The sequence below is a fragment of the Bombina bombina genome, chromosome 10 (assembly GCF_027579735.1).
Source record: "Bombina bombina isolate aBomBom1 chromosome 10, aBomBom1.pri, whole genome shotgun sequence".
Lineage (NCBI taxonomy): Eukaryota > Metazoa > Chordata > Amphibia > Anura > Bombinatoridae > Bombina > Bombina bombina.
This window is the reverse complement of record NC_069508.1, coordinates 132150855-132160172: the sequence shown is the minus strand read 5'-3', so window position 1 is coordinate 132160172 and position 9318 is coordinate 132150855. Positions and strand designations below refer to the sequence as shown.

General features: G+C 36.1%; 1 protein-coding gene across 1 annotated transcript in view; it reads left to right on the top strand.

Annotated features, from left to right (window-relative positions):
* AK5 (adenylate kinase 5) overlaps positions 1–9318 on the top strand; it is an 809863-nt gene that overhangs the window by 700820 nt on the left and 99725 nt on the right. The gene's annotated exons all lie outside the window — the stretch shown is intronic.

Here is a 9318-nt window from a genome sequence, read left to right as displayed (position 1 = left end):
TATCAGTCTGATCCTGCCAAGTAAGGTCAGTCCAGCCCCGAAATACCAGGCAATTATCCTCTGAACAAGGAACATGACAACCCCAGACGATCGTTTCGGCCTCCTATGGGCCTCGTCAGTGAGGTGCAGCCACATTCCTCTAAGCACACTGGGCAAGGAGTCCACGTCTGGTTTCCCCCATCACCCATAGGGAGACTTCCCCAGGGTCATAATAATTTGCATACAAAGAGAGAAGCGCTCTACCAGGAACGAACAACAGCTCAATGGCTTGTTCTATGGCGATTTACCACCCGGAAGCAGCCTCTTTTAGACCAGTGTGCTTTTCACAGAAGAAAACTTTCCTGAAGTATATCAGTCTGATCCTGCCAAGTAAGGTCAGTCCAGCCCCGAAATACCAGGCAATTATCCTCTGAACAAGGAACATGACAACCCCAGACGATCGTTTCGGCCTCCTATGGGCCTCGTCAGTGAGGTGCAGCCACATTCCTCTAAGCACACTGGGCAAGGAGTCCACGTCTGGTTTCCCCCATCACCCATAGGGAGACTTCCCCAGGGTCATAATAATTTGCATACATATGTGTGTATATATATATATATATATATATATATATATATATATATATATATATATACAGTATGTATATATATATATATATATATATATATATATATATATATACATTTTATAGGATTATAGAATTGCAAAAAGAATAAGTTGAAATGTGGTACAACATTTTATTATTGCACTAATGCTGGCATATGACTATGAGGTTGAATACATAGATAAAGTCATCTTCAGAGCAGCAATGCCCAACTGAGAACTAGCTGAAGACATTTGGTGAGCCAAGTCATATGTGTGTAGCCACCAATAACCAGCTAGCTCCCAGTAGTGCTTCGCTGTTCCTAAGTCTACCTATCTATGCTTTTCAACAAAGGATACAACAAGAACAAAGTACATTTTATAATATGTGTTGCTGCTCTAATCCATTGGTTAAAATCCTTTTAAATAGATATTAACAAGTGTTAAATTACAGGTTATTAAATTGCATCAAATATAATGATTCTTATTTGAGCTTTATTTTTTTATCGTACGTGTTACTTCTATCTTCTTTTCTGACTTATAATTGCTAAGAAAAAATAGTGCATTAGCATTTTTTGTTATTGGTTTAATATTTGTAGCTTATGGAGTTTAGCAGAATAGCTTTGTAGGTAATTATATGCCTATGTGTTTGTGTATGAGTCACGTAATTCTATGGTGAAGATGAGATATAAGCCACAATTAAATGCTGGGAAGCAGCAATCAAATTTGTTTGCTTTTTACTCTCTATTATTTTCAGTGAACTGGATAATTACCCTTGAGTATAAATTAACCAACAAAACCTGACCTAAGTTTTGACAAGTTAACTGCTAGACTAGAAATGTAGCTTTATCCAATATTATTGTACATGTACAGTTTATTCAAGCAGTATAAACAACCACATATAAAGATACAGCTATGCACTACATATAACAAAACATATTATTTATATAGTCACAGAATACTGAATATAAAATAAACAATCTAGGGCTCGATTACAAGTGGAGCGCAAATGATTTCACAAGCGTTTCAACGATCGTTTGCACTCTATTTAAATTGTACTTATATTACAAGTTAACGCTAGAATCCTTACCGCGATCTCAGAGCTGTGGTTAACTGGTTTACGAAAATAAAAAGTGTCACAAAACACAACAAAAATACATTACAAAGTGCATTTATACTCATAATAACACTGTCTAATAAGAATTATTTTAAAAAAATATCGCTCCACAAGACTCTCCCATAGTTCTGAAAGCTTCAAGCGCTCCCTAAAGACTCTACTGTTCAGGGATGCATACAACCTACACTAACGTCTCTTTATACCAGTTCCTCTCCTCCATTGCTATCCCCTTGAACCCCCTTAGCATGTAAGCCTTAGAGCCCAGCTGTTTGTAGATTACCTTCTACCCATTTGATCCCTATAAATGTTTCCTTGTATACCGCCTATGTTTATAGTGCTGCGGAATCTGTTGGCGCTCTACAAATAACCAATAATAATAATATACGTATATGCATTTGTGATTGGCTGATTGCTGTCACATGAAATAGGGAGAGTGAAAATAGAAATAACTGTGAAATTTGTCAGAAAAAAAAATCTACTGCTCACTTGATTCTCAGACTAAGTGCTATTGCATTGTCTTTTTATCAAGCATTTGTTTATTATGTGAATCAACTGTATTTACTGGTCCTTTAACCTTTTAATGTCGTTATGCCGTTCTATTCTGTCATAATTACACTGGGCTTTAGTGCTGTTAGGATGAAATAGAAAGTCATAACCGATGGCTGTCCTAAAGCCAACGGCGCTTCCATGATGTGATCGTGGTCTGGAGGGCGTGCCTAGCGTCACAGGGACGTCCCCCTGACCCGATCCCATCATTGAAATCTAGCGATCGCGTGCACGATTGCAGGATTTCAATTTATTTACATCGGAACGTTGTTCCGATGTAGACAAATTAATCCTTTTATAAAAAGGGTTAAAGGAAACCAAATACCACAATATAGCAAAGTAGGTATAGCCGACCAGTCCCTTTAATCCAATGATAAAACCGAATAAGGGATCAATCCCAGTGAGAACAAAAAAATAAATATAAAAAATGAATTTGTGCATAATTTAAAATCAAACTTAAAATTCCAAACGCTCAAAAACCAAGCATTGCTTTCCTTTCAGCTACACTGTTACTTATCAACTGCAGAACCAGTTCAAACGTCAGGATTTGTATCCTAATGCTTTGAAATAATAATAAATAAAAAAAACATTGACTGGTGCACATATAAAATCACAGTTACATGAAGGTGGCACATTTGTTGCGTTTTGTGCAGGTAACAAACTATCCATGGACTTCCATACAGATTGATATTTGGGATTATTATTTTAAATAGTCCAAACATTGGTCATGTGATGAATAAAGTAAACACAGTGAGTCCCTGTGAGTCAAATGTAAACCATAACAGTTCCCTGGTGTGAGATTAAACCTCCCTAACTTGAAAAGATGCCCCCTCTGATTTCACCCAGAACAAATTTGTAATTCAGTACACAGTTAAAAAAAAAACTAGTACAAAAATAACTCAAATGTATTAAAGAAAAATATATAGAATGAGGGCAGACATATGCATGATGTTCTTATTACAATGGGTAAAAACATACCACAGCTATCAAAAATAAGGCAATGAGTTTTTAAAATAATAATTGGTAATATAATTTAAAGGGGCAGTCTAGTCCAAAATAAACTTTCATGATTCAGATAGGGCATGTAATTTTAAACAACTTTCCAATTTACTTTTATCACCAATTTTTCTTTGTTCCCTTGGTATTCTTAGTTGAAAGCTAAACCTAGGCGGTTCATATGCTAATTTCTTAGACCTTGGAGGCCACCTCTTTTCTGAATGCATTTTGACCGTTTTTTACCACTAGAGGGTGTTTAGTTCATGTGTTCCATATAGATAACACTGTGCTCACGCATGTGGAGTTGCCTAGGAGCCAGCACTGATTGGCTAAAAACCAAGGCTGTCAAAAGAACTGAAATAAGGGGGCAGTTTGCAGAGGCTTAGATACAAAGTTATTACAGAGGTAAAATGTGTATTAATATAACTGTGTTGGTTATGCAAAACTGGGGAATGGGTAATAAGGGGATTATCTATATTTTAAAACAATAAACATTCTTGTGTAGACTGTCCCTTTAAAATATAGTGAGTGTGAAAATGATCTGATTACATTAATACACTGTTTGCCGAAAGTGTGTTTTAATGGCCACACTCATCCCAACACTTCACTTGATTGGTGAAGCCAGTCCAAGCTAGAGACAGACATGTAGCAGGTTAGGCTTATGCAGTATTCTGTGTGTACTTTCAATTCTCATAACTGGAAAACCAACTATTTTAAAAAACAAAATGTATGCTTACCTGAAAAATGTCTTTCTTTCCGGGCATAGAAAGTCCACAAAACATTCTAATTACTAGTGAGATATTCACTCCTGGCCAGCAGGAGGCGGCAAGGAGCACCACAGCAAAGCTGTTAAGTATCACTTCTCTTACCCATAACCCCCAGTCATTCGGCCAAAGGGAACAGAAAAAGAAGTAACACAAGGATATAGCAGTGCCTGAGGTTTGTACAAAAAAACTGTTGTCTGAATTTAAACAAGGGTGGGCCGTGGACTCTCTATGCCCGGAAATAAATACATTTATCAGGTAAGCATACATTTTGTTTACTTTCCTATGGCATAGAATCCATGAAATATTCTAATTACTAGTGGGAACCAATACCCAAGCTAGACGACACAGAATGAATAGGGAGGGAGAACAAGAGGCGGACCTAAACTGAAGGCACCACCACTTGAAGAACCTTTCTTCTAAAAGAAGCCTCAGCTGAGGCAAAAGTATCAAATTTGTAGAATTTGGAAAAAGTATGTAAAGAGGACCAAGTGGCCGCCTTACAGATTTGCTCCACAGAAGCTTCATTTTTGAAAGCCCATGAAGATGAAACAGCTCTAGTGGAATGAGTCGTAATTCTCTCAGGAGGCTTCTGTCCAGCTGTCTCATAAGCTAAACGGATAACACTTCTCAACCAGAGAGAAAGAGTGGTAGAAGTGGCCTTCTGACCCCTACGCTTACTAGAGAAAACAACAAACAGGGCAGAAGTCTGCCAAAAATCTTTAGTTGCTTGAAGGTAAAATTTAAGAGCATGCACAACATCCAAGTTATGCGACATTCCTTCTGGGAAGAATGGTTAGGACAAAAAGAATAAACAATTTCCTGATTAATATTGCCATCCGACACTACCTTAGGGAGAAACCCCAGCTTAGCTAACAGAATGCATCGGCTCAAACGGAGCCTGCTGCAAAACTCTAAGAACAAAGTTAAGACTCCAAGGAGGAGCAACAGATTTAAACACAGGCCTGATTCTGACCAAGGCCTGAACAAAAGACTGAACATCTGGCAGAACTGCCAGACGTTTATACAGAAGAATAGACAGAGCAGATATCTGACCATTCAAAGTACTGACTGACAAACCCATCTCCAGGCCCTCCTGAAGAAAAGCCAAAATTCGAGGAACCATTACTTTGTTCCAAGAAAAAACTTTTGAATCAAACCAATGAAGGTATTTACACCATACCCTATGGAAAATCCATCTTCGCCATCCTCCCGTGATCAAGGCAAAGAGAATGACTGGGGGTTATGGGTAAGGGAAGTGATACTTAACAGCTTTGCTGGGGTGCTCTTTGCCGCCTCCTGCTGGCCAGGAGTGAATATCCCACTAGTAATTAGAATGTTTCTTGGACTCTCTATGCCATAGGAAAGAAAGGGGTCGATCACAATGCTTTAGAAAAACGTATCTAACGGTTTTCAACAGAAAATCACATTTATGTCTATTAGGGTTTCTGTAGCTTAATCATTTGATAAATTGTTCTAATGCAATTGTGATCAACCCCAAAATTACTGTATGGAGCAAAATAAATAATGAAAATAAGGAAAAAGCCAAATATTGTTTCAGATACTAAAAATATTATGCACGTAGAATGGCAGGTAACGCATATTACGAGTCGTGGTGGTATAGCTTTACCGCAAGCATTTTAGCCTGTACCGCAATATCCATTCCGCACTAAAAAAATTACGTTTGAGTGCGTGATTTTCCATAGCGCCGTATTACTGGTTGTGCGGTCCGGCTAAAATGCTTGTGTTACAGCCAATACCGACACAAGACATTCTGCGATCTGAGGCCAGTAGTTATGGATTTTGCTAAACAAAAATGTTTCAGAAAATTCATAACTAAAATGTTATAAAGTACACTAACACCCATAAACTACCTATAAACCCCTAAACCACCACACTCCCACATCGCAAATACTATATTAAACTTATTAAGCCGTAATCCGCTGCCCACCCACATCGCCGACACTATATAAATCTATTAACCCCTAAACCGCTGGCCCCCCACATCGCCAACACTAAAATAAACCTATGAACCCCTAAAACGCCGGCCCCCCACATCGCAACTAATAAACTAAACCTATTAACCTCTAAACCGCCGGCCCCCCACATAGCAAAACACTAAATTAAACTATTAACTCCCAAATAGATACTCACCGTTCCGGAAGTCTGGTGGAGAAGGTCTTCTTCCAGGCAGTGAAGTATTCTTGGAGGCGGCAACATCTATTTCCAGCGCGGGGACCTCTTCTAGCTTCAACCAGGACGACGCGGAACGGAGGTGACCGCAGCACAAGACCGGCGACTGCAAAGCCATCCAGCGTGGAGATCCTCTTCGTATGATCACCGCCGCAACTGAAAATTTAAAAATGGAGTACCTTGCATTCCTATTGGCTGACATTTTCAAATCAGCCAATAGGATGAGAGCTGCTGAGCATTGGCTAATGACCACGGTGAGGTGTTTGACATTTATTGAGGCTTACTATGGTGTTCCATTAGCCTATTATACAACTGATTTAAAAACTCTCAGGGCTAGATTACAAGTGGAGCGCTATTTAACGCTCCCTACTCGCACGCAAACATGATCTCAAATTCTCAAGTGCACCAGTCCAACATAAAAATATGAATATTTCACATTCTAATTTTCTTCACATAGAAAGATATGTTCTATTTATTTATAAATACATATTTCTACATATAGCTGACATTTTTTGCACAAATATATATTTATACCTATATATACAGATGATTATATATAGGTATAGATATATAGGAATATCTATTTACAAATACACAGTATAACACTTTATTAAATATGAACATTGCATAAATATACTTTTATATGTTTTCATATACGTAACTGCAAAAGGCTCCAATGCACATATATATATATATATATATGTGAATGTGTATGTGTACGTATGTATTTTGGTGTTTATATGTGTGTATATATGTCTGTAAATACATATATACACATACAAATACATAAATACAAATGTACACACATATAAACATGTATGTTAACCCTTAAAAGACCAGCAATGTACCCTGCACATCGCTGTTCTTTCAATGGGGACCACTCTATTTCCGATTACTAAGAGGGAGGGAATCTTTTTCCAGTGATGAGGAGGGAGGGTATAATAGTGCTATTTTAAAGAAGAAAACTGTAACTGTTAACTCACCACTCATAATCTGGCCCTCAATGGGAAAATTTGCCAATCTCAATTACTTTATATTTTTGTTTATTCTTTTGTTCAGTTAAATAAAAAAATGTAAAAGTGTTTTACAAAACTAAAATATTTAAAATAAATAAATAATTGTCCAATTTCATAGGAATTTATATGAAAGCAAGAATAAACTTCTGACTTTTTCACTTTTAGCCTGGTACTTCACTAAAAGAATGGAAGAAAGGGGTCGTAACAGAGTATATCACACAACTTACATGAAGGGACATGAAACACAAATTTTCTATTTCATGATTCAGATAGAGAAAACAATTTTAAAAAACTTTCCAAATTACTTCTACTATCTAATTTGCTTCATTCTCTTGGTCTCTTTTGTTGAAGAAACAATAATGCTCATGGGTGAACCAATATCATGCAGCCACCAATCAACAGCTCCTGAGCCTACCTAGGTATGCTTTTCAACAAAGGATACAACAACAAAAAACAAATTAGATAATATAAGTAAACTGGTAAGTTGTTCAAAATTGTATGCTCTATCTAAATTATTTAAGAAAAAAATTGTGTTTCATGTCCCTTTAAAATAAGTATTCTTCACACTTCACAAAAACATGATACTCACAAATAGTTGGGCACCAAACCACTAATGTTTATAGATGTACTGAGTTATCAGGGTTCATCTGTTAACCCAGTCCAGCAGCAGAAAAAAACTGTTGGCAATAAGCTTTATCACATCCGCGCCTACTTGCGCACCAATTACAAGTTTAAAGTAAATGGGTGCGCTCAAGTGCAAACAAAATTTGAGCTCAATGGATTAGCACGTCTTCTTTTCATACTTTTTCTAAATGTTGTCATTTTGATGTGTACTCCTCGGCTGAGGCAGCTTCTGGTACAAAAGCATTGCGGGCCATTGTAAAGTCTGCCTTCCTGTATTAGTCATAGCCTATTTCTGGTGGTCTCATGAGAGTCACTTCTTGGGTATAGGAGACCCCATGTGATGTTCTTCTGGACCCTCACCATCCACTGAAGGAAAACAAAATGTATGCTTACCTAATAAATTAATTTCCTTCAGGATGGTGAGAGTCTACTTCTTTGCCCCGTCTTGTACTTTCCTGTCTCTTTTTGTATCTATCTCTCTCTTATTTACCGTAAGGAAAAACTGAAGCTCCAAGCTCTGGATTATGGGGTTGGTTTGTTTTCTCCTGGTAGCATTGAAATGAATAGCACAAGTGATGATTTTACTTCTGAAATTTGTACTAGAGCTCAGACAATTTAAAATTATTGCTCCCTAGCAATGTAGAGATTAATAAATTAAAAGAAATATATATATATATATATATATATATATATATATATATATATACATAGATCTAAAAAAGGTTACTTTAAATGTAATTTACAAAAAAATATCTTAGAGGGAAGGACAAGAGCTTATATACTACAACATCCAATTTTCTATTGGCTCATACATCTTATGCAATTCTATTTTAATAATAGTACAGCTGTGGTAATTAGTATATTGGTAGAACCAATAAAAATATCAAAACTAGATGGAGGTAACTGTAAAAATATCTAAAGGTTATATATTTTGTATTAAGCCCCTGGAGCAAATATCCTTTTATCATCAGTTCATCAGATAAAAACAAAGTGAATCCCATTGTATCCAAATAAAATTGTATTTTATATTCATATAGCCTAAATGAAAATGCAGATTTAGCAGCATTTAGATAAACCTTCTCCAGCTCTGGTTATTTAATGAGATTATTTTGTTGTGAAGTATTGTGATCCTCATAGGTATATTTGTTGTTGGAGATTACTTTTACATAATTAATTTTGTTTTATAGCAGTGCAAATAATTTGTTTAGAGTATTTTTAGGTTTAGATGATCTCTTGCTGAGCACTTAAGTATATATATAATGTGTGGATTTAAGTTTTTTTAAAGAAATAAATAGTCTCACACTTTCCCTTTTTTTAATAGTATGCACATTTTCATTTTTATAGGATATATATATATATATATATATATATATATATATATATATATATATATATATATATATATATAAATATATATCTTTGTTTCCATGTTATTGAAAAAAGTAAATGAGTTCTATTTATAGCATTTCACTATAATACATG